Genomic DNA, 26632 nt, shown 5'->3' with positions numbered 1-26632 from the left:
ATTCACTGACTCTAGACGAATATACGTCTATACAAAATAAAAGGTATATGAATATAAATGTGCATTCAAAAGAATCATTGGTCGTTAAGTCTTATTGAGATTAATGGTTCACTTGATAGCAGAAGAACTGAGCAAATTGTGAATGGACACTTGAAGGAATTTGGTTTGAACTTCGATGAGGATATTGTTGCCTGCACCACCGATGGAGCAGCAATGATGATTAAGTTTGGCAAACAAATTACGCCTAATCATCAACAATGTATAGCACATTGTATAAATCTGTCAGTTATAAATGTACTTTATGAAAAGGCAATCAATTATGGTGCCACAGTCTCTGAGTCTCCCAAAGACAATGAAGAAAATGAAAATAATGAAGAAAGTAGTGATGATGAAGAAGTTGAAGAAAGACAGCAAGGCATGCTTTATCAAACCGACTTTACCGATGAGCTCATTTATTTCTTCAATCCAATGGCCAATATTGCACAAACTATTAACAAAGTCAGAAAAATTTGCAAGCTTTTTCGAAAATCACCTACCAAAAATGACATATTACAAAATTTTGTTAAGGCAAAATTTAATGGGAAAGAATATAAACTTATATTAGATTGCAAGACTAGATGGGATAGCACATTCTACATGATTGAGAGATTTTTAAAATTGAAAAATTGCATTCCAAATGCTCTATGTGCAGTACTGTCAACTGAAGCTGTGTCTGACGATGACTGGAAAACACTTGAATTGCTATGTGAAACTTTGCGACCAGTTGAAATGATTCTGAAGACTATAACCTCAGAAGATACAGACTTACTTAAAACAGAGTCTTCAATAGAATTTCTGCTTTCTAAGCTTGATACAGCAGAAAATCCATTTGCTTTAAAGTTTCACCATAGCATTTTGCAGCGTTATAATGCAAGACGAAATTGCCAAACTGTGGCTTTGCTGAGCTATCTACACAACCCCAAAAAGTTTAGGAAAGAAGATTCAGATTCAAGAACTTTTGATTTTCCAAGTAAGCAAGTTTTGAAAAAAGCATGCTAAAGAGATTTATCAGAGATTATTTGCAAAACATTCCAAAGGAGTCTTAGTGTTGAATGAAGAAACTGAAAATAAATGAACTGTTCTTTTAGAAGAAAACAAATAGTCGTCTAGTTCCGATGTTGGAGATACACTCATGCAAGAGTATGATAGTGTAATAAAGAGATTAATTGAAAAGCCTTCAAAAATATCCGAGTGAATTGGAAATCAGCAAAGAATTTAAAATTTTGGAGGCAACTAGCAGTAGAAGTGAAAAGATGGAGAAAGTTTATAGAGCACTGCTGACCATTAAACCAACAAGTGTAAAATCTGAGAGAGTGTTTTCGATCACTGGTCTCTTTAACACAAAAATAAGGTCAAGTCTATCAGGAAAAATTCTTAATATACTGTGTTTTTCAAAGGATCATTTTCAGAAAAAAAGCTAAGCAATAAATAGTAAAGTAATTTCCCCAAGCTGTTTTTTTTTTCACATTATTTTTATTTATTTATTATTATATGGCATATTATTTTTCTGTTTACTATACGAGAAGATAGTTTTTATTCAAAGGATTTGAATACAATTTGTAATTTTGTAATCTCAAGCTGGTTACTTTTTTGGAGCATTTTAATTTTTTTATTTTTTTTACTATAAGAGGTGATAGATTTTGTTTACAAGATTTGATTCGATTTGTACACTCTACCCAAGATAAAATAAATACCTGTGTTATAAGCTTTTAATTATTTTCCCTAAGTCTGAGAAAATCGGTTTTAAAACCGGTTTTAGGAGTAAACTTCGGTTAAATTCGGGTTTGAAATTTCTCAGTTTTATGAAAGCTCTAGTCATACCGCTATATAGTTAATTGCAGGCATGGGCTACTTTGTTTTGAGACACTTGTATAGTAGAGTTTGACTCAATATTGCTAGGTTAAGTGGAGGAGAAATTGTTGAAGTTTTGCATAACAAAGGCAGCAGGTGTGGATAGGATTTATCCAGTTATATTAAAGGAGGCAGCAAAGGAAGTAAACACACCCTTAGCCATAATTATGAAAGCTTCCTTGGAGTCGGGGAGGTCTCCATGGACTGGAGATGTTCAAATGTGGATCGAAGGGCAAGTAATTACAGACCTGTTAGTTTAACTTCTGTTCCAGGGAAATTCATGGCAGCACTGGTTAATGAAGCACTGCAGGATCATCTAGACAAGACTGCAATAATAATTCAGACACAGCATGGGTTTGTCAAATGGAAATCTTATCTGACCAATTTGATTGGATATTATGATAGGATTTATCCAGTTATATTAAAGGAGGCAGCAAAGGAAGTAAACACACCCTTAGCCATAATTATGAAAGCTGGTCACAAGGGAACTGGATGCAAAAAATAATTTTGATAGCATATACTTGGTTTTCAGGAAAACTTTTGATACTGTTGCACATGGAAGAAAGACAGAGGGCACTGCTCTTCGTGGTCTAATGTTATTAGTGGAGTCCAACAGGGTTCAGTGTTGGGTCCACTGTTGTTTTGTATATTTAGCATTAGCATTAGTAGAGGCATTTGATGCAAGAAAGCAAGCTTATGCAGCATCAGCCAAAAAAAGAAAAAAAAACCCACTTCCACTTCACCCCTCTGTTCGTTCAAAATACCTGTCCAGCTGAGCCTTAAACTTATTTAGGCTATCAACCTCCACCACAAGGGATGGAAGTCTGTTCCACCAACCAACCACCCGCTGGCTAAAGGCAAATTTCCGCACGTCTATCCTACATCTGTCTTTCCTCAATTTGAATTTATGCCCTCTCAGGTGATTTTTCTGAGCTAGAGGAAGAATCCCATCAGCATTGAGCATGCTTAAACCATTCAAGGCTTTATACACCTCTATCACATCACCTCGCTGGTGCCTGGTCTCCAGACACTGTAATTTGCAAAACTTTAGCCTTTCTTCGTAAGAGAACCCCTTTGTTCCATTCACTAATCTTGTTGCCCTTCTCTGTACTCGTTCCAGCAGCTCTACATCCTTCTTGAAATGAGGCCTCCAGACCTGTATACAGTACTCTAGGTGTGGCCTGACCATTGCCTTATACAATGGAATAATTTATCAATGATATTGATGAAGGTATTTCAGGCTTAGTATCGAAGTTTGCAGATGATACAAAGTTGGCAGGGTTGTTAATGACAGTAATGGCAGTGTGCTACTGCAACAGGATCTAGAAAATTTGGGAAGATGGGCTGAGAAGTGGCAACTGAAGTTTAACATTAACAAATGCAAAGTACTGCATATGGGTAGAAGTAACCCCAGAGGAAAGAACAACTGTGTGGTACTACACTTAGGGTGGTAGAAAATGAAAAAGACCTGGGAGTAATTGTGCAGTCAGATATGAAGTTTTCTGAGCAATGCACACTGGCTGCCAGAGCAGGCCACAGCGTTTTGTCAATGATATACAGAAATTTTGCTAGCAGGGAAAAGGAGGTGATTGTCCCTCTGTATAAATCAATGGCCACGCCTTGAGTACTGTGTACAGGTCTGGAGGTCTCATTTTAGGAAGGATGTAGATTTGCTTGAGCGTGTACAGAGAAAGGCAACAAGATTGGTGAGGGGAATGAAGGGATCCTCTTACCAAGAGGGGCTTAAGTTCTGCAAATTGCAGCAGCTGGAGATTAGGCACCTGCGAGGTGATCTGATTGAGGTGTATAAAGCCTTGAATGGTTTGAGCATGATCAATGCTGATGGAATTTTTTCTCTTGCTCAGAATAATTGCCTGAGAGGGCATAAATTCAAATTGAGGAAAGACAGTTGTAGGATAGATGTGCAGAAGTTTGCCTTTAGCCAGCGGGTGGTTAATTGCTGGAACAAACTTCCATCTGTCATTGTGGAAGTTGATAGGTTAAATAAATTTAAGGAGGAACTGGACAAACATTTAGAGGGAATGGTTATGTGATTTTTTTTTTTTTTTTTTTTGGCTGATGCTACATACGCTTGCTTTCTTGCATCACATGCCACGATTACTATTACTATGGCAGCCTGCTGTACAAATGGGAGCAGTATGGTATTAAGGGCAAATTGCTACAATGGATGAAAGGGCGGTTGAGTGGGAGATGACAGAAAGTGGCAATCTCAATGAACACTGCTCTTCATGGACTAATATTATTAGTGGAGTCCCCCTGGGTTTGGCGTTGGGCCCATTGTTGTTTTGTATACTTATCAATGATATTGATGAAGGTATATCAATCTTAATCTCCAAATCTGCAAATGATACAAAGGTTGACAGGGTTGTTAATGACAGTAAAGAGAGTATGCTACTGCAACAGGATCTAGAAAGGCTGGGAATATGGGCTGATAAGTGGCAACTGAAATTTAAAATTGACAAATGCAAATTACTGCATATGGGTAAAAGTAAACCCAGAGAAAGGTACCAACTATGCAGTACTACACTCAGGGCGGCAGTGAATGAAAAAGACCTGGGGGTGATTGTGCAATAAAATATGAAGTTTTCTGATCAGTGCAGAACAAGCTGCCAGAGCAGGTCATGGGGTCTTGTCAATGATATACAGGAATTTTGCTAGTAGGGATAAGGAGGTGATTATCCCTTTTTAAAAAGCAGTGGTCAGGCTGCACCTTGAGTACTGCATACAGGTCTGGATGCCTCATTTTTGGAAGGGTGAAGAGTTGCTAGAACGTGTATAGAGAAGGTGTATAGAGAAGGACAACAAGATTAGTAAGGGGAACGAAGGGGTCCTCTTTACCAAGAAAAGCTTAATTTCTGCAAATTGCAGTGTCTGGAGACTAGGCACCTGCAAGGTGATCCGACTGAGGTGTATAAGGCCTTGAATGGTTTGAACAGGTTCAGTGCTGGTGGGATTCTTCCTCTTGCTCAGATTATAAACCTGGAGGGGGACATAAATTCAAATTTAGGAAAGGCCGTTGTAGAATAGATGTGCAGAAATTTGCCTTTAGCCAGAGGGTAGTTGATTGCTTCCACCATAACAAACTTCCATCTATCGTGAAAGTTGATAGCTTAAATAAATTTAAGGAGATACTGGACAAACTTTTAGAGCAAATAGATGAGTAAAATGTTTTTTTTTCGCTGATGTTGTATAAACTTGATGTCTTGCATCATATGCCTCTGCTAATGCTAAGTTCTGGAACAACTGCTTAAACCTGTAATAAAAATCTTACCCGACAGTTGAATAATTTCCAATAATTTACCAATAACAGAAGCCTTACACAGAGGCAATATCACACACATACAAACTTTTGACTTCCACAGTGTGTTCACCCGTACCAATCATACTAATCTAAAATATTCCTAAATAAATATTAACATGCCATACATTGTAACCCATTGGAACAACTTTATTTTTGATGGTAATACAGTTTACCAACAAACCAAAAGAACTCCTATGGGAAGTCCAGCCAGTTGCATTATTGCCCACCTCTACCTATACTCAGCAGAAATCTCACTACAGGCAAAACCCGTATAACACGGTTTCACTCTAACACGACTGATAAATTGAGGCAATCCTTGCACAAAGCGGTACTTATATAACATGGTTTTGCTCTAACAGAGTCTGAGAATTGTGGGAAATCTCGCATAACATGGTATTTTTGAGCTTTTGTGCTGGGAAAACCCTGCTATTATATTAGATATAATTTTCTGTTTCCATTCCTTTTTGTGAATCCCTGACATTGACTCACTAGTCGCTATCGCCCTTGTGATATTTTTCTAGAACACATTTTGAGGTCACTACCATAAAACCAATTTGGAGTTTCCAGTTTGTTCATCTTTTTTGTTAGTATAATCAATTATAAATGGGTAGTATACTCAATAGTACCGATAGCTGAAAGTCTGTGGGTTTTCACATTATTATGGTGAAATGAGTTTCCCCTTCCACAAAATATCCAATTGCATAAAAAACATAAATAAATTTTCAGAAACTCATTACTCCGTATCTCACTTGTGTGTATCATGTTTGTTGAAACTTGTGTGTGCCATGTTCTTTGTTATTAATTGCTTATCATTTTTACTGTTTTAAATTTTACAACCAAAAAAAGAAAAGAAAAAAGTCAGTGAACAGAAATATCAATTAGTATGTATATATTACAGTATGTATTAATTAAGCTATGTATGTAAGCATAAATTTATTTTTATTTTGCTAACTGGAAAATATTCTTCCTATTTTCATGTATCATTTAACTTTGTTAATTAGTAAGATAATAAAGTTAAATTTGTGCTTTGTATCTTTAAAGCGGGGCTCCACTGTATTTTGTTGGGAGATCCCTGGGTTCTATGCTATTGAACTTATGCTTGTTTGAGACCATAAAAAATTGAAGCGTGCAGTTTGTGACTTTTAAAGAGAGCAAAAGGTATTGTTATTTGGTTTTTTAGGCGCATATGCAACTAAGGCCATATTGCTCCGGGGATATGCGGTGGTCATTCCCTGACCTTTCCGCATCTGGTGGTCATGGGCTCGAACCCCGGTCTAATCAAGAGACGTGTGCTACACACTGTCGCTCCTACCCGCCTGGCTACAGAGGCGCGCAGAAGGTACATGAAATCTAGGTACAACAGAAGAGATTGTGTTTAGCAACAATGAAGAGGAAGAAAATGAAATGAACATACATTATCTGACATATAAGTATCACAGTTTGTAAGGTAAGAATGTTTGTTCGGTTATTACTATTGAAGTTACTACTATTATAAAAATAATGTTAAAATATTAAGTTATTACTACTATAAAAATTTAAGTTTCCGATAATTATAACAAAAAATGGTGTATTTTTGTTATCTTTTGGGACGTAACCCCCCCACCCCGGTGGGGGGGTTACGTCCCAAATGATCAGGCCACACCTTGAGTACTGCATACAGGTCTGGAGGCCTCATTTTAGGAAGGATGTAGAGTTTCTAGAAAGAGTACAGAGAAGGGCAACAACATTGGTGAGAGGAACAAAGGGGTGCTCTTACAAGAGAGGCTTAAGTTCTGCAAGTTGCAGCATCTGGAGACTAGGCACCTGTGAGGTGATATGATTGAGGTGTATAGGGTATTGAATGGTTTGAGTAGGCTCAATGCTGATGGGATACTTCTGCTTGCTCAAATTAAGAACCTGAGGGGGCATAGATTCAAACTGAGGAAAGACAGTTGTAGAATGGATGAGTGGAAGTTTGCCTTTAGCCATGGAGTAGTTGATTGCTGGAACAGACTTCAATCTGTTGTTGTGGAAGTTGATAGCTTAAATAAATTTAAGGCTGAACTAGACAAACATTTGGAGTGACCGGATGGCTGAAATGGGAAGGGTTTTTTTTTTTTTTTTTTTTTTTTTTGGCTGGTGCTATATAAGCTTGCTTTCTTACATCATATGCCTCAACTAATGCTAATGCTACTTATCAAAATTTATTAAATTTAAATTTTAATTTTAACTATCATTACTCCATAATTGACTTAAACATGTGATGTACACTCCCAGATCTATGTTCAGGGTTCTAACAAAAGGAACAGGATTTGCAACCCTGAACTGCCCAAGCCCATCTTTTTCCTTCATATTTCATGTACCTTTTTACTTTCCTACTACCCTATATTTTTAATTGCGTTAGGTTTTCATCTCAATATTGCATTCAGCAAACTAATGCCAAACGCAATATTGAGATGCAATTTTTCTGTTTCACCCTATTTTTTTCTGTTTAACCTTTATTTATTCATTATGGTCATTGGGTTTATTCTGCAAAACACAGCGTACCTAGTGCATAAACCATATTGCAACACCATTTTGCTAAAACATTATCTTCTTATACAATCAATTTTTATATATATAATTATGTACACATACATTGATACTGTATACAGTCTGTCCTCGTATAGCACGATAGTTGCGTTCCTAGAAACCCTCGTGCAATGCAAAATCGTGCAATATAAACAACAGCCCCTATGGGAAAAGTAGGGTTACGTGCCGACCACCCAAGATTGAACACACATTTGGAACCAAAACATTACCAAACACAATAAATAATCGGGTAATTTTAATCGTTATAAAATACTTACGTATTTTATAACGATTAAAATACATAATAAAAATAATATTATATTATAATAAAGTATTTTTAGTATTTTTTAATACTAAAAAAGTATTTTTTACGGATAAAATACGTATTTTATTCGTAAAAAATTTATTATATTAAATAAAATAGTCGTAATAAAATACTTACGTATTTTATAATATGTAAGTATAAATTATAATACGTAAGTCGTAATAAAATATTGCTAATGCTTTTGCTTCTATCGTAAGCAAACTTGCTTTTTGTTTGATTTTCTATCCAAAGAGATGACAGCCGTTCCATCTCTTCCAATCCTTTGTGTCTTAATCTAATGGATTTTAATTACACTTTGAGTTGTTCCAGCTATGAAAGTTGTTTTTATTTTCTCCGCATTCTTTGTAATTCTCCGCGTTGCCTCATTTAGGTCTGTAGCACGTGCAATATCACATGGTCTTTCATTTCGCTCAAAGCGTTTCACAATTTCATATTTTTTCTCTATCGACAGAAGCGGACTGGCCATAAGCCTTACGGGGGAAACCACGGTGGGCCGCAGGCCAGTGTGATTTTGGCCATAAACCGTAGTATGAGGCCACTACAAATTTTCCCGGGTAAGAATTTTTGACCCAGTCCGCCTCTGTTTATTGATATTGCTTCTTTGTTTTTTTTCTCTCTGAATCTGCAGTGTCTTAGCCAGGACGCTTCCTTTTCACACCTTTTAAGTATTTTACTAATTTTTAGGGAATAAAGCACAATTACAAACGAGGTGGCATGCTTGATACACAGAAACAAAGCTGCGCGCGTGTAGCAACTGAATAAACAACACTGTAAAGGCCGAGATACACTATTAACACCTCACATTTTACTAAAGCACATTTCTGGGGGTTACTACCATAAAACAATAAAAACAATTTCCAGTTGCGTTTCTGCTAGTGGAATCTGTTATAAACTGGTAGTAAACTCCATCTAATTGCATTTGCGATTATATCGATAGCTGGAATTGTGTTGGTTTTTACGTTATTATGATGAAATGTGTTTCCCCTTCACTGATATAAAACACATAAATACATTTTCAGAACCTTCTTCGTTCCTATCGTGTTGCGTTCAGTTGGGGTGATTCCGCATTCGACTGCCATTTCTTGTAAACACAAAGGCGAATCGTGCATAAGCGAATTCGCTTCGTGTTATATAAGATAACGTTCCCCTATTTATAAATCGTGTATGATCGAATTCGTGTAATGCAAACACGTGTTATACGAGGACCGACTGTATATGTAATTTACAAATTAATCTTACTATAACATACAATCAATGCAAAATGAACATTCATTTTCTTGTTAATACAATAGTACATGTTCTGAACAAGGTTATACCATATTGTATTAGATGAATTACATTAAATGTTATCTTTGCTCTTTTTATGATTTTAGGAAATATTGATATAATGACTGTTTTTCTCATTACCTTGGAGGGTTTCTATAAAGAGCTTTGATATTGGTGTAAATACATGTGTTTCTAATCTAATCACATGCTGTTAACTTAAGTTTAGGATTTTTACATTCACCAAAAAAATAAACCTTAATTTTGATGATTTTTTAGAACTTCAAAGGTCAACCTATACATACAGGACAAAATGAAATATTCACTTTATGCTTTGTATAGCAAATAAAATTATCAGAGCCATTAATTTCTAACATAAATACAAAATTATTTCAGAAGAGATTCTTCAGCAAGACATCTTTAATTGGAACAACGTACTGATAAGAAAAATCAAAAACTTTGTTTTTTTAAAAAACATTACACACATACACTAGTGTAATTTTGGCACTTGCTGAACATGACCTCTGATAACAGGATTTTTTGTTTGTAGTAAACATATAACGCTAATGGAATGTTTGGAGAGAGAGGGTGAAGAGAGAGACCAAACAAGTTCTAGCTTTCAACTGGTCCTTGAGGTTGTCACAGACATTGATTCAGATATGCCAGACAAGCTGTGCTTGCTTCCTGGGAGTCTAAAATGCTGATGGAACTGAAATTCGGGTGACACTTAAATCAAGTGGACCCAATATGGGTGAAGTCCAGAAGGTCTGTGACAGTCAAATCCTCTGCTTGCACCTTCACGATGGTGGGACTGTTAGTAACCCTGGATATAAGCCCCATAGGCAAGCACACAATGGGTGACCACCCAGGTGTGAACAAACATAAGCAGGAGTTGAGGCGTGCTGCCCACACCACATGGAGGAATGCCGCCCCTCTGTGTTATCAAGCAATATTAGGTGGTAGATGACTCTCATCAACTGGTGCAATACCACTACTTTGCTTATTGGAGGCCTGAAGTGGTGGAATAGTTAGTCTACAGAGCAAAGCTCCAGTAAACCCTCCCCACACATCTTCCATGATGTAGTATGATTCATGTCTTTTCAGGTTATGATGGACATCATGGGGAGATCCAATCTTTCTTACATTTTGAGGTTACAGCTCTAAAACGGTGTTCACAGACCGGCTGCTAGTTAATATACTGGACTAGTGTATACAATCGATAAAATATTATCGATAATTTATCGATAAATGAAAGTGAACTATTGTATAATATCGCACAAATTTAGTGATAATTTCAGATAGCTTATGGGTTTTTTAAATTTTAATTTAAATAAACAACTTTTCTCTTGCAAATGAGAAAGTTAGCACACTGGACCGAACCTATTGGTAACTCTCTAGGAGGCTTCCGGATAAGCTAGTGTATAATCTTGCTTTCTCTACTCTGCCAGATAGTGACTGGAGGGAGTCCAAGTATTGTGCATACAGGGGGGGAGGGCATTGTAGAGGCCACGTTATGTCAAGGATCTGGGTATATTCTTATGCCATATCCAAAATTTCATTATTTCATACAGCATGTCCCACCCCCAACTTTTTCTTACTATTGAATACACCACAAATTGTCAAACTAACAGAGTAAGCTTATCTGCGAAAAGATCTAAATCACCCAAACACCTCCTACTCCATTTCATAAATATACGTGGTCTCAGTTCTAATCTCAACAATGTCCATTTCCACTTGCAGTCTGCCAAACCCCATGTACTTTTTCTTACTGAATCTCAGTTATTGGTTGATTCAACTTCTGCTCATCTCAGTTACCCAAATTATTCGCTGTATGATTCCTTTTGCCTCAAAGGTAGTACTTGTGCATATGTCCATTACGATATTCCCTGTCAGAGATTTGGTAATTTGGAATCTCCTCTTTTCGATCTTCTCTAACTTAAAACCTCTCTACCTCAAAATCTCTCTACCTCACTCTGTCAGTCTCTACCGTTCTCCCAACTCCACTAATCACTTGGCGCTCTTTGACTTCCTCTCTTTGCATTTTGACTTTCTCCAGTCCAACTTTCCTAACGGTGAGGTACTTTTCCTTTGTGGTTTTAATGTTCACAACTCCAGCTGGCTTCCATTTTCTAGTCACACCAACCCAGCTGGTTGAGATGGTGAGGCTTTTGCAATTACTAATAACCTTGTACAGATTGTTCATTTACCTACCAGAATAATGGACAATCCTAACCATACAGCCAACACCCTTGATCTTTTTCTCACAAACAACCCGTCTAAGTACACGGTCAAAGTGAGTGGTCCTTTAGGCAATTCAGATCACAACTTGGTGATTGTCTCTTCTCCAATGCAGCTTTTATCTCATGACTATTCCCAACCTCGTGTTTTTTGGCATTACCAGAATGCAAAATGGGATGACCTGCGAGATTTCTTTTCTTCTTTTCCTTGGTCGGATTACTGTTTCAAAGCTTCTGATGCCAACGTTTGCTGAGATCGTGTCAGTAAAATTACTCTTGTAGGAATGGAATCCTTAATTCCACACTCCACTTTAAAATCGTGTTCTTTATCTAAACCTTGATTTTCCAATAAATGTGCTAAGGCTGTTCAAGAGAAGAACAATGCATATCGTAATTGGCTTGTTTCCAATTCTTCAGTTTCATTTTCTGCTTACATCAAGGCTCACAACAATTGTAAAATAGTTATTAATCAGTCCAAACTAGATTTGAAACACGCTAAGAGTAGAAAACTTGCTTCTTGCCCTAATGGTAGCCGAGCATTGTCGTCTCTTGCCAAAGCTAATGGCCGTAACTTTTGCCCATCTCTGCTCCCACCTCTGTCAAAACCAGATGGTTCTGTTGTCACCTCAGCCAAGGATAAAGCTGACCTGCTAGCATCCCATTTTTCTTCCAACTCAAAGGCTTTCAATCGTGTCGGCATAAAGGTCTTCTGAACAGGCTTCCACCTTATGGTTTTCCAACTGTTTTTGTAATTGGTTATCAAGTTTTCTCTCTGATTGCTCAATGACAGTGATGGTAGATGGCTCTCTATCTTCTAACTTCTCCACTAATGCTTGTGTTCCCCCAGTTTCAGTCCTTTCCCCCACTCTTTTCCTCTTGTATATTAATGACCTTCTTCCATTGACTGGAAATCCTATCCATAGTTTTGTCGATGACAGCACATTGCATTCCACTTTCCTGTTCGAGAAACCCTGCCCTGCTCAATCAGCTTCACCTTCTCGAATATCCGCTGCCAGTTCCTTAAATGCCAATCTCCAGGTAATTCTCCATTGGGGCAAAGACAACTTAGTTGATTTCAATCCTTCTAAAACTCAGTCTTGTCTTACATCTCGCAAAAAGGATTCTTCTGCTCCTATGCTTATCTTTGGTGACACTCCAATTTCTAGGCAAGATGATATATATCTTTTGGGGATTACACTGACTTCTAATTTATCTCTCTTGGCACAAGTACATTACAAATATTGCTTCCTCTGCATCTAAAAAACTTGGTTTTCTCTTTCGCTCTTGGCGTTACTTTTCTTCGAAAGAGCTGTTCACTCTGTACAAATCGCAGATCTGTCCTACCGTGGAATATTGTTTCCACATCTGGGGGGGTGACCCCAAAACTTCTCTCAGGCTTCCATTCAGAAGCGGGCAGTTAGGTTCATTAATGACTCATCTCTAACTCTAGTCTCTCCATTCGCTGTCTCATAGACGTACTGTTTCTGCTGCATGCCTTTTCTACAGATACTTCCATGGGCACTGTTCTTCTGAATTGGCTTCTATAATTTCCACTCTCTCTTTCAAAACAGTCCGACATGTACCACCACCAACCAACATCCATTTACTGTCCAACTTCAAACTCACAGAACCAATTTTTCATCTTCCTCGTTTATTCATTCAACTGCCATTTTCTGGCACAACCTTCCTTCATGTGTATTTCCTGAAAATTACAGTCTACAGAATTTCAAGTCTAATGTCAACAAATATCTTCTTTCATCTTCTCCACCTCCAACAAGCATGGTACTAAGTACTCTAGGTTCTAATACCTCTCATGTGTGGGGTTTTCATTTAAAAAAAAAAAAAAAAAAACTCAGTCCATAAAATCAGTCACTGGCTGCAAATGTTATAACAAGTTGAATACAAAACAGTGAGATGGCATTAAATAAATAAAGGAGTAATACATCATATGTAAACTACAATTTGTAATTACAGGTAATCATTGAATTAAGTCTGTCCACACTAAAGTCACTAGTGAATTTCTACTTAAGTTAAGGCTTGCATTTAAGGCAGCAGCCGGTACTTATTTGATTTTTGTATTTCCTTGAAAATATCATCACATTTTGTTGAATGAGAAGTCAGAATCTGCTCTTATTGAATACTGATTTCTTTCCTTTAATCTGACATTTTTCAAGTTTTATACACCAGCCAACAGAATTATTTAATGATGTATAAAACTGAATCAGACAATCAATCATTTTTATTTCATTCTATTCCCTTGTATAAAAATACAGGGTGTCTATAAATTATTCACCTGATTATGAAGCTTGATTAAATTTTATTCTAATAAGTATTGCAAAACGGTTTGCTGCACTTAATAAAGCAACTCAAAGAATTTCTTATCACACAACTGCATTTCAGTAAACCTCCACATGAGCACCTTTAGTATCTTGTGGAATGTCAAGATGGTAACCAATTTCATTCCAAGTGTTTTGAAGCATCTCTTGAGAAATGGAAGTGCCTGCCTGTTCAATCTGGTCTTTTAACTTTGATATTAACTTTTTTTGCATTACACCTTGTCCTTTACACAACCCCATACAAAGAAATTCATAGATGTAATATCCAAGGAATGAGGCAGCCATGGAATGGGCCCATCCTGGCCAATCTATTGGTTAAGAAAATTTTTATTGAGGAAATCGCACACATGCAAGTTCCAGCGTGGTGATGCCACATCTTTCTGATAGAACACGTTTCTGCATGTGTTGCAGCTGAGGTGCAGCATACAATTCAAGCTTATCTAGTAATTTGTTCACAGTGTTGTCGTGGAAGAAAATTGGCCCAATCATTTAGCTGAAGGACAGTGTACAAGACATTTAGCTTTCACACTAGCATACTGTTGTTCTATGAACTGAGTGGGGATTTTCAGCTGGTCATATGCAACAATTGCATCTGTTAACTTTACCAGACAGGTGGAATGTCGCTTCATCACCGAAAATAACATTTTCCAAAAAGTGCTCATCTTCATATATACCTCTGAGTATGTAAACAATGAATTCCTCTCATTTTGGTTTGTTGTGAGGCATAATTTCCTGGATGCATGTTGCTTGCAGTATTTGCAACTGCAGGCTTGCCCAGCAGATATATTTTGTAGGTCTTCGAGTAAACACTTTCTGAATTTTCAACACTTAATCTGCAAATAGGCCTAGCTGCTTCTTTCTGATGCAGCACACTGTTGGTTTCTTGAAACTGGTGGATCCTCCTGGAATTCCTGTTGAAAATGTCTCTATATAATCACTAGGGATTTGGCATCCCACAGCCACAACAAGCACACTGCTTTCTCCAGCATGGTTGTGATTTTAATGCTGTACTGTTGCAATGCTTTCTGGGATCAAGGCTGCTGGCCACACGAGAAAAAAACTCATCAAGTTGCTTTGATAACTACAGCAAACCATTTTACGATACCTATTACAACAAAATTTTAATCAAGCTTCATAATCAGGTGAATAATTTATTGATACCCTGTACAAGGAACCAATAACATAAGATTATATTTTTCAAGAAAATGTAATTCTTAGAAACAATATTAGGAAACACCAATTTTAAAATACAACTTACCTGGAATTTCATTACAAATATTAACTTCCTCATTCTGCAAGGTTAGTGGTAATCTGTTTATCACACTTCTATCCACTGTGTCATTAACTTCTGTAGTACTTGATTTTCTATAAAAACAAAATTAAAAGAAGAAATAATAAGACACACACACAGTTAGTCAGTCACTGATTTACAATAATCTGCTTATTCAGTGTACACACCACGTGGCATAAGATCAATTAAAAATAACAATCAAGAATATTTAACCTAGTTTTAAGTGAAAAAAGAAATCATGAGAAAATTTTCTTTTCTGATTATAAACCAGTAGTTGGCGGCAAATAGGTCGGTGATCCATCCGACCCATCTTGAAACATGGACCAAGGAGTCTAATATGTGCGCAAGTCATTGAATAAGTCCAAATGTGCAATGAAAGTGAAGGCAAAAAAGTTTGCATCAGCTGCGTTGGGATCCCGTGCATCTCGAGCACCAACGGCCTGTCCCACCTGCATTATCGGTGGGGCAGAGTGAGATGGTGAACTATACCTGGGCAGGACGAAGCCAGAGGAAATGCTGGTGGAGATCCACAGAGATTCTAACGTGCAAATCGATCGTCAGACTTGGGTATAGGGGTAAAAGACTAATCGAACCATATAGTAGCTGGTTCCCTCCGAAGTTTCCCTCAGGATAGCTGGTGTTCAAAGGAATCAGTCTCATTCAGTAAGGCAAATGATTAGAGCCTTAGGGCCGAAACGACCTCAACCTATTCTCAAACTTCGATGTTCAGTGTAATGTCCAGAATATGATTTTATCAGACAGATTATGGCTATGAACTTTTGGTCATTATTGGTCTGCCATTAGATTTAAACTGCTATTATTGCTAGATAGTTTTTAACTATTCAACAATTTTTTGTCTCTGACTGAATTAATGGTGATGGCATAACAGATAAATTAGTATGCTTTTAACAAGGAAAAAAAAGTACAGAGAGCCTATTCCAAAAATAATGAATCTGGTATACCATGAAATTGGTCATAAATTTAACCTTCCTTGTAGGACTATGGTGCCTAATAAAATTGATAAAATCAGGTCTACAATTACACTTTTAAATCAACTGATGGCTTGTATTTTTCAGGCATAGTGCATAAAAGTAACTTAAATATTCTCTTCTTTGATGTAAATGCAAGGTTTGACAACATACAATAACTCCTTTACTAATTTTACTTAAGTAATAATGCCTATGATTTGTTACACATGTAGTCTGCATGTGTTGAAAGGACCTCAAAGGGAAACAAACTCAAACAGCATAAATTTTTACAAAATACTTTGAGAGTACAATCATTGTTGCCATAGTGTCATTAGAGACCAAGGATACTGCCTGCCAGCATTTATGAAAATTTTTTTTTTTCTCTCCACTGGTTAGTAATGCTAACTAGTTTGGAAATTGAAAATTTCTTATCAATAATTGCAATTATTGTTGTTCATAAATAATTGTTTATTTATGAACAACATGCTAAACTAAAATTTGGCACACAAACAACAGTTTGTGTCAGATTTCAGTTTAGTGTCAGATTTCGAAATTTTACAATGCATCCGCCAATAGACAACATTTCTTGAAATACTTTTAGCAGATGCAACACACACTGAAGAATGAATATATAATTTTTCTAAAACAATTCCTTGTAAGGAGTACCCACTTTGGTTTTCATTGCACACGAAGCTTTTGCTTGTTTGTTATTTGGAGCATTAGCAACTAAGGCCATATTGCTCCGGGGATATGCGGTGGTCATGCCCTGACCTTTCTGCATCCTCCGTATTTGGTGGGCACAGGCTCGAACCACAGTCTAATCAAGAAGCGTGTGCTATGCACTGCTGCTCCTGCCCACCTCACTATGGAGGCGCACACACGAAGCAATAAAGTGTTCCTTATTATTGTAAAGAGATCTCTCTCTCTCTCTCTCTCTCTCTCTCTCTCTCTCTCTCTCTCTCTCTCTCTCTCTCTCTCTCATTTAATATGTTTTACACTTATTGTACCTATTTGAACAATCACCAAGTGTTAGAGTAATTTTTCTTTCAATTCTTTACTTTGGGAATAAACTAAAAAAGGCTTAGTAGTATTTCATACTTAATCCAACATTTGCACATAAGAAAATTATGAAAGAATTTCTGTAACTCAATAATTATTCAAAAAAAGAGAAAAGATCTTATGTTATCTGGCCACAAAAGTATTTCAGATATGTATGAATGACAAAGTTCATAACTTGATTTCCAAAATGGAATACATCTTCAGGAAATTAAACTTTTACTAAACATCAACCTTCTGTACTCTCTTTTTGTTTTCTACTCAAAGCAACTACAAAAAGAAATTTCACTTGCACTGGAGGAGTAGCAGTTTACGAAATGAAGGAAAACAGTGTTAGACTGGATGGTGAGATGCCAAGAAAGATCTTGGGTTATTTTCTCCACTGAGGAAAAAGTTCTTTTTACAATCCAGATCAGACTGGATTCTGATCTGGATTAAAGGAACCAGCAAAAAAAAATGAATTAATGGCATGGGGAGGGGGATTTGGAAAGATGCAACAATGCAAATAAAATACAGGAAACCCTTGTATAACACTTTACTATGTTACTATAAAATCTTGAATAGTGCAAAAACATGTTATACTGGACTAAGAACTAGTACAAAAAAGGGGGTTAACATTCCAAAAGATAACAAAAATACATCTTTTTTTATAACTATCAGAAACTTAAAAAGTTCAGTTATTACTATTTTATTAAAAATAGTAATAACTGAACAGATGTCTTACAAACTGTGATACATATATGTCAGATAATGTACATTCATTTAATATTTAATTTTCTTCCTCATCATTGCTGCTAAACACAATCAAACCAGAATGTTTTCTATGTAGCAGAATATCTTCACCTTTTGAACTTTCTCCTGCAGCATCTAGATTTCTTGTATCTTCTGCTCTCTTTAAAAAATGAGTATTCTGGGATTGTTTGCATTTGCATGATAGATCTTTGTAAATTGCATGATATGGTTCCAAGCATTGTTGAAGCTCCCTTTTGAATTTTGTGTTCCTTTCAGTCAAAGGGTCTGCATTCAAAAAATAAGATGCCAATTGCTCGACTAAGTTTATGCCTTCCCGTATGCTTCTTACTGTAAAATTTGGAACTTCAGAATTTTTCTGTGCTATCATCCTCTGAACTGATTTGGTTAACTTCCGATCCCATTTCCACCAAATCCGTTTTGCCAACCACTTTTTATACCAGTAATTCTTGAACGTCTTCAGTAGCCATATCATCAAAATCCCCTACCAACTGAGCAAGTTCTACAATCATACCGATTATGTTTTTGCTAATTCGATCATATTTCCTGAATGAACTAACTCTGGCCATTTTGTCAACATGCATTTAATGCTGATGGTTTTACTTCTTTGAGCAATAAAGCTATGATTCCAATCCAGTGCAAAATTGAAAAAAAATGTTTCCATGCCTCTATCACTTCAATAGATTCGGAATCAATTTTTTTCCAAAATCCATTGTAACAATGTAATATTTTTTGATGTAATGAGTTTTACAGGTAGATATAATCCCTTGTTCTAATGGCTGAATTAAAAAAGCTGAATTAAAGTGGTGCATGTTATTGTCAGATGAACTAATGAGGCATATGGCAGAGAAGAAAAATGCATGGGATACATACAAATTAACACGTGACACGGATGCCTATGATAGATACAAGTTGATCTGTAACCAAGTTACAAAGGAGGTTAGGCAGGCGAAGGCAGATTACGAGAGATCCTTGGCAAGGGATGCGAAGAAAAACAGCAAAGAGTTCTTTACTTATGTAAACTCTAGAAGGAAGGGGATGAATCAGATTGGTCCACTTGAGATCGATGGGTCAACTGTTGATGACCCTGCTCGGGTAGCTAACAAACTAAATGAATATTTTGCATCGACATTCACACATGAGGAGTTATTCAGCGAGGGGAATGCCAGAGGTGTATTCAACTCTAGCAGTAAGCTAGAGAATCTTGTAATAACTGAGAGCAAAGTGGAGGAGGAATTGTTGAAGATAAACACAAGAAAGGCACCTGGGGTGGATGGGATCTATCCAGTTATATTAAAGGAGGCAGCAAAGGAGGTAAGCAAACCCTTAGCCATAATTATGAGAGCTTCCTTGGACTCAGGGGAGGTACCCATTGACTGGAGATGTGCAAATGTGACCCCAATTCACAAAGGGGGATCAAAGGCTGACACAAGTAATTATAGACCTGTGAGTTTAACTTCTGTTCCCGGAAAATTAATGGAGGCACTGGTGAAAGAAGCACTGCAGGATCATCTAGACAAGACTTCAGTTATAGCTAGGACACAGCATGGTTTTGTTAAGGGGAAGTCTTGCCTGACCAATTTGATTGGATACTATGATGCAGTCACAAAAGAACTGGATGCAGGGAATAACTTTGATATTATATACTTGGATCTTAGAAAGGCTTTTGATACTGTTGCACATGGAAGACTGCTGCACAAATTGGAGCAGTGTGGCATTGGAGGCAAGTTGCTGCTATGGATAAAGGGGTGGTTGAGGGGGAGAAGACAGAGAGTGGTAATCAATGGACACTGCTCATCGTGGACTAATGTTATTAGTGGAGTCCCTCAGGGTTCAGTATTGGGGCCTTTATTGTTTTCTGTATTTATAAATGATATTGATGATGGTATATCAGGCTTAATGTCCAAGTTTGCAGACGATACAAAGGTTGGCAGGGTTGTCAAGGACACTACTGACACTATGCTGCTGCAACAGGATTTGGAAAGGTTGAGCAGATGGGCTTCGAGGTGGCAAATGAAGTTTAATATTGACAAATGTAAAGTACTACATATGGGAAACAGCAACCCCAGAGCAACGTATCAACTCTGTGGTACTACACTGACAGTGGTAGAGAATGAAAGGGACCTGGGGGTGGTGGTGCAGGCAGATATGAAGTTCTCTGAGCAGTGCAGACGAGCTGCAAGAGTAGCTCATGGTGTATTGTCAATGATATATAGAAATTTTTCTAGCAGGGATAAGGAGGTGATTATTCCCTTGTATAAGGCAATGGTCAGGCCACACCTAGAGTACTGTATACAGGCCTGGAGGCCTCATTTCAGGAAGGATGTAGAGCTGCTGGAACGAGTACAGAGAAGGGCAACTAGATTGGTGAATGGGACAAAGGGGTTCTCTTACGAAGAAAGGCTTAAGTTTTGCAAATTACAGTGTCTGGAAACTAGGCACCAGCGGGGTGATCTGATAGAGGTGTACAAAGCCTTGAATGGTTTGAGCATGCTCAATGCTGATGGGATTCTTCCTCTAGCTCAGAAAAATCACCTGAGAGGGCATAAATTCAAATTGAGGAAAGACAGATGTAGGATAGATGTGCGGAAATTTGCCTTTAGCCAGCGGGTGGTTGGTGGGTGGAACAGACTTCCATCCCTTGTCGTGGAAGTTGATAGCCTAAATAAGTTTAAGGCTCAGCTGGACAGGTATTTCGAACGAACAGAGGGGTGAAGTGGAAGTGGTTATTTTTATTTATTTATGTTACTTTTTTTTTTTTTTTTTTTTTTTTTTGGCTGATGCTGCATAAGCTTGCTTTCTTGCATCAAATGCCTCTACTAATGCTAATGCTAATGCTAAATCTAGATTTTTCCATTTAAATAGTTTTCCACAGCTGGCACAAAATTTAGAAACCATTCTTTAAATAAATCGGCAGTTACCCAAATTATGTCCAAGTTCCTTACACATAAGTTAGGGCTGGAAATTAATTCACAACAAAGAAATTATTCCAATACGATTCTTAAGAACAAAGTTTAGTAATACATACCTGGAAAAATTTATAAACAACCAAATAAAAACCAAAATAACCTTACAAAAACCTTATAAGTCACAAACTGCACGTTTCAAAGTCAATTTTTTATATCAAACAAGCATAACTTGAATAGCCCAGAACCTAACATGGGGATTTCCCAATAATTTTTTTGCATAACGACAAGTGAGTTAACAGTGGGGATTCACAAAAAAGAATGGAGATTTCAAAGACTTTGTCATAAGAACATATAAATAAATGGGCTGAGTTAGGGTAACTAAGCGTAAAAAAAACAGATTCACATATACTTGAATGTACACCAACGATAGGAACATAGTAAATAAATTTGATGTGCTGCTCAATTATCAAATGCAGACATTGTGGGGATATCAGGGATGTGGTGTTACCCAGATATAAGAGATGCAGAATTTGAATATGGGGAGTTCAATGTTTACAGAAAGAAGCTTACGGTGAGACAGCACTAATTTTTTTCAATTAGTGCTATGAAAAAGGATTTATTCAGCATATTCAAAATTCATACGAAATTTAAAAAAAAAAAAAAAAAAAAAGATCCATTTTCTCAGTCATTTAATTTATACATTTCATCCATCATCAGCCATCTGGTCAGATGGCTGATGATGGATGAAATGTATAAATTAATATATAGATTAATATAATATATTTAATATATTATATTAATTTATAAATTAATATATAAATTAAAAACTTTTACATTCACTTCACATTTAATATATACAAACATTAAATGTTAAATGTGAAGTATATTTAATATATACTTTACATTTAACATATACAAAAACATTAAAAACCTACCTTTGGATATCACTAGCAGTATTCTTTACACTTTTATTTGCGGTAATATTCTGGATGTCTTTAGAGACATTTTCTTTGAAAGCACAGGATCGTGGAGAAGATTTCTTCTGTCGTGCACCCATTAAGTTTGTGTCAATTCTACTTTTGACTTCTCTTTTTACTTTTGGCTTCAACTTTTCATCTGCTAAATTTGCTGCAATTCTGGATGTCACAGCATCCCATCTATTGCTTTTTCTTGGAGTACGTGAAATCTTTTTAACCTCTTCGGCTTTATTTGATTTATTATCAGATTCCAACACTGATCCTATTTTAGAATTTATATTTTTTAGATGATTATTCTTTAAAAAACTTTGACTGAGCTCTTTATTTACTCCTTTGAAATCATTCTTTTGACTTTCAACGGGAGAATGAGTTTTACTATTTTTTGCATTCTTTGACAAGTCACTCAAACCTCTCTCATATATTTTACTAACTGAACTTTTTTCACCAACTTTTGTGATACGCTGTACACTGTTACTTAATACTACTTCCTTGTCCTGACTAGAATATTTTGGTGAAGGCAATTTTGCTGCCAATACTGGAGCACTTCCTTTACCTTCAGACCAAAGACCACACATTACAGATGATATATTTTCAGTTCTTTTCACATCTGATACAGTTAGCTTAGAAGAAAGTTCATTCTTTTCATGTAAACTGCAATTTACTTCATTAGTTAAAGTCCTATCTCCATCCACATTTGGCAACCTTCCAATTTTAATTTCCATCTTAACTTGTCCTTCTTCACAAAAGTCTGACAATTTTTCACTAATTTTGTTAAGTTCTCTGTATTCCCCTTCTGTTTCCAATTCACTTTCTGTGAGAACAATAGCAGCAGAATCTGTTAGCAAATCAGAATCAGCCATAGTATCTGATTTCTGAAGTCTTTCACTCTGACTGCAGTCAGTACCTAGGCAACTATCATGAAATGAACCTTTCATTTCTTGACAAGGTGATGATTCATCAAGTGGTTCGCTCTGAATATCATTCTCTCCATCCCCTTGGTAACCTGTATCTGCACTGCCTAGGGTGTAAGAAGATAGGGGATCCTTCTGACTATCACTGTTAGTATTATTTACTTCTACTAAATTAACAGAACTGTCTTTCCCCTCACATAATGTAGCATGTATATTTTCTTCCCCATGTATATTAAATGCTTTGTAATTATTGTTCACCTTTTCTTCTAGAGTACACAACACATCTGCAGATTCTGAATTTCTAAGATTTAATGGAAAATTCATTTTTGATTCTGCTAGTTCTGGATGTGCATTATGTTCCAATGTATAATTAAGATGGCAGTGGAGTTGAGCTAAAGAATCATCAAGAAGATTAAGTTTTTTAGGTGATGACGATGACATTGTGACATTCATAAAAGAACATTTTGGAAACATCTCATTTTCAATATCTAAGGTTTCACTATTTGTTTTTTCTTGCTGATTGCCAACATTACAGTCACATGTATTCTTTTCATCAGCTGCCTCTAGTATATTGTACTTTGCCATTTCGTTTGAATGCTCTGGAACAGCAGGAGAATTAGTCATATTAATTACAGAATTTTTTTTATTTGCAATTTCATTGCGTTCTAATGATTCTATGTGAATACCTGATTGATTTGAATCAGGCACACAATCAGCCTTTCCTAAAGGTGTAGAAGTTTGAACAGTGCAAATGGCACTTTTAAGCTCATATAATTCTTCCATAATCAAAACCTCTTGGCTAAGATCTGAATGAGAAAATGAGTGTTTTGTAGTCACTTTATTTTCATTAAATGGAACCATAATGGGCACTTCGTCTTGACTATCTTCAGGCAAATTATTCAAAAAAAAACAATCATCTGTTGGTGATGCAACTTGTGAATCATGTACAATTTCATATTCAGGAATTTCATTTATATCATCACAAGATTCAATCTTAGGAATTTTTGCCAATTTTGTGACATCAAAGGTACTATACTGCAACTCTGCACAAATTGCAAAGTCTTTCATTTGATTGGGTGTTAGAATACCTAAACTGTCATCAAATTCTAGTGAAATAAGATCATCTTCACATTCTTTAAATTTATTAATAGGACTGGATGGAAACATATGACCAAAATCAGTATCCAGTTCATTCTGCACTTCATCCATAACAAAAGTGGTATTCAAATCTGATGCGTGTTGGCTTTCTTTATATATACAAAAGGTGTTATTTAAGTTATCACCATCTCCCTTCTCTTGGTATAAAGAGAATGTGGTATTCAATCTACAGTCAACCTCATCTTCACCACTGCCACCACCACCACCACCACCAGCATCCCCCTTCATATGTGGGGGATCTGGAACATTACAGTCTGATAAACTAACTGTCCTATTTAAAAGATCCTTAATATTCTTTTCATTTCCACCTTTTTCTGAAGTAGTTGAATAAGAGGAATTAGTGTTTTTGTTAATCTGAGTGTTTCTGTTAGTATTATTAGCAGACTGAATGTCTGAAGAGCTACTATGATCTGTACTACTCTCTTGTTTATAACACTTATCTTCCAAAGGCAAAGAAGTAAGTGGAAGCCCATTCTTTGATCCTGAAATATTAGATGCAGCAAAGCTTGGCTCCTTAGAGCAATATGTTACAGTCTCATTAAGAAGCCTATTTTCTAACTTTTCACATTTCGAAAATGTTACATTTAGTGAAGCTGATTCTTGCGTTTGATGTAAAGGAATTTTGAAGTTAGTCCTTTCAGTAGAATTTTTGTCTATTATTTTAGGAGGCATAAACCTTGACTTGACACCCTGATTCGATTCATGCTGCTTTATAACATTTCTTTCTTCTTGAGGCAAGGAATCAAGTATTTTCTCTACCTTATGAACAGGTGCAAATATACCACAACTTTCCTTACAGTGAAAATACTGAATACCATTAACTGATCCATTATGTTTCCCCACTGGTTCACTTAGTTCAACACCACACCATAAACCTTCAGCAAATTGTGTTGGGCCAAAATATCTTACAATACCCTGTTTAACTCCACCAACACAAACTCTTTCACCAATCCATTTCTTTCCATTTTTATATTTGTGAACGCTGGAACTGAAAGAACAATTACTTGCTGACGACATAGACAGATCCACTTTTTCTGATCTTTCTGTATCTGCTTTCTCTATAACTGTTGATGTTAAATTAAGAACTGAAGGCCGAAGGGCTCTGCATTTTGGTTGAAATGCTCCAAACTTCAGGACTGGCAGTTTACTTGCAGGAATTGCACTTTTCTCTGTTGCCTGAAAAACAAAAATAAAAACATTACAGACTGTTCATACATTTAAAAAACCTCTAGCCACATGGCTGTAATGAAATATTAAAATGAAATAAAAATAATCATAATCATTTAAAAACTGAAAAAATATAAAACTAATCAATATGCTGAATGAATAATGTAACATGTAAACTTATTATAAGCTAAGAAATAAAACACTTTATCCATGCATAACAAATATATAATATACTGGATACTAAAAGTTGTAAAATTAGCATAGAGATGTGCTGCTTTTCTTCACTAGACACTACCAGACCTCAAAATTAGCAATTTATGAACTATAGCAGGAATGCAAAGAAAAACAGCAGACTTCTTTGCTTATGTAAGCTCTAGAAGGAAGAGGATGAATCAATTCACACATGAGGAATTCTGTGGGGAAGTGGAGGCCAGAAGTTTATCAAACTATAACAGTGAGCTAAATGATTTTGTAATAACTGAGAGCAACGTGGTGGAGAAACTGTTAAAGTTAAACATAAGAAAGGCACCTGAGGTGAATGGAATCTATCCAGTTATATTAAATGAGGCAACAAAGGAAGTAAGCAAGCCTTAACCATAATTATAAGAGCATCCTTGGACTCGGGGGAGGTCCCCACAGACCGGAGATATGCAAAAGTATCCCCAATTCATGAAGGGGATCAAAGGCTTACCTCTGATCCCCTTAATGAATTGGGGATACTTTTGCACACGAGTAATTACAGATCTGTTGGTTTAGCTTCTGTTCCAGGGAAAATAATGGAGTCACTGGTTAAAGAAGCACTGCAGAATCATCTAGACAAGACTGCAGTTACAGTTCAGACATGGCATGGGTTTATTAAAGAGAAATCTTGTCTGACCAATTTGATTGGATACTACAATGTGGTCACAAAGGAACTGGAGGCAAAAAATAATTTTGATATCATACACAGTGAAAGTCTGAAAATCCGAACTGCTCGGGAACTCGATTGATCCGGATTGTCTGGGAGTACTTCAAAAATTGACGCCTCCGTAGCCAGGAGCAGCAGTGTGTAGCACACGCTTCTTGATTAGACCGGGGTTCGAACCCGTGCCCACCAAATACGGAGGATGCGAAAAGGTCAGGGAATGACCACTGCATATCCCCAGAGCAATATGGCCTTAGTTGCTCATGCTCCCAAAAAACCAAATAACAACACCTTCAAAAATTCAAATTTAAGATGGAATAAAGAAGAGATGACCAGGTAAATGTTGATAGTTTATTCATTATCAAATAAAGCATGCTTCATTTATCAAAACAAGCAGTTTTAAAGAAAAATAAAGTCAACACCTGAGAAAGATGTAAACATAAGAATTTTCACCACAAAAAAAAAAAAAAAAAAAAAAAAGCGTGTAATGCTTGAAATCGTGTTTAAAAATTAACAATGTAAAAGAAAAAGACAGTATATAAATGAAAGCAGAAGATACATATTTTATATAAATTAATTATTTGTTTTTAGTTTATTAACGAAACATTTTCATATAAA

The sequence above is a fragment of the Mastigoproctus giganteus genome, chromosome 2 (genome assembly GCF_048544385.1).
Source record: "Mastigoproctus giganteus isolate SK-2022 chromosome 2, ASM4854438v1, whole genome shotgun sequence".
NCBI lineage: Eukaryota > Metazoa > Arthropoda > Arachnida > Uropygi > Thelyphonidae > Mastigoproctus > Mastigoproctus giganteus.
The sequence above is the reverse complement of the archived record's forward strand: the minus strand, read 5'-3'. Positions refer to the sequence as shown.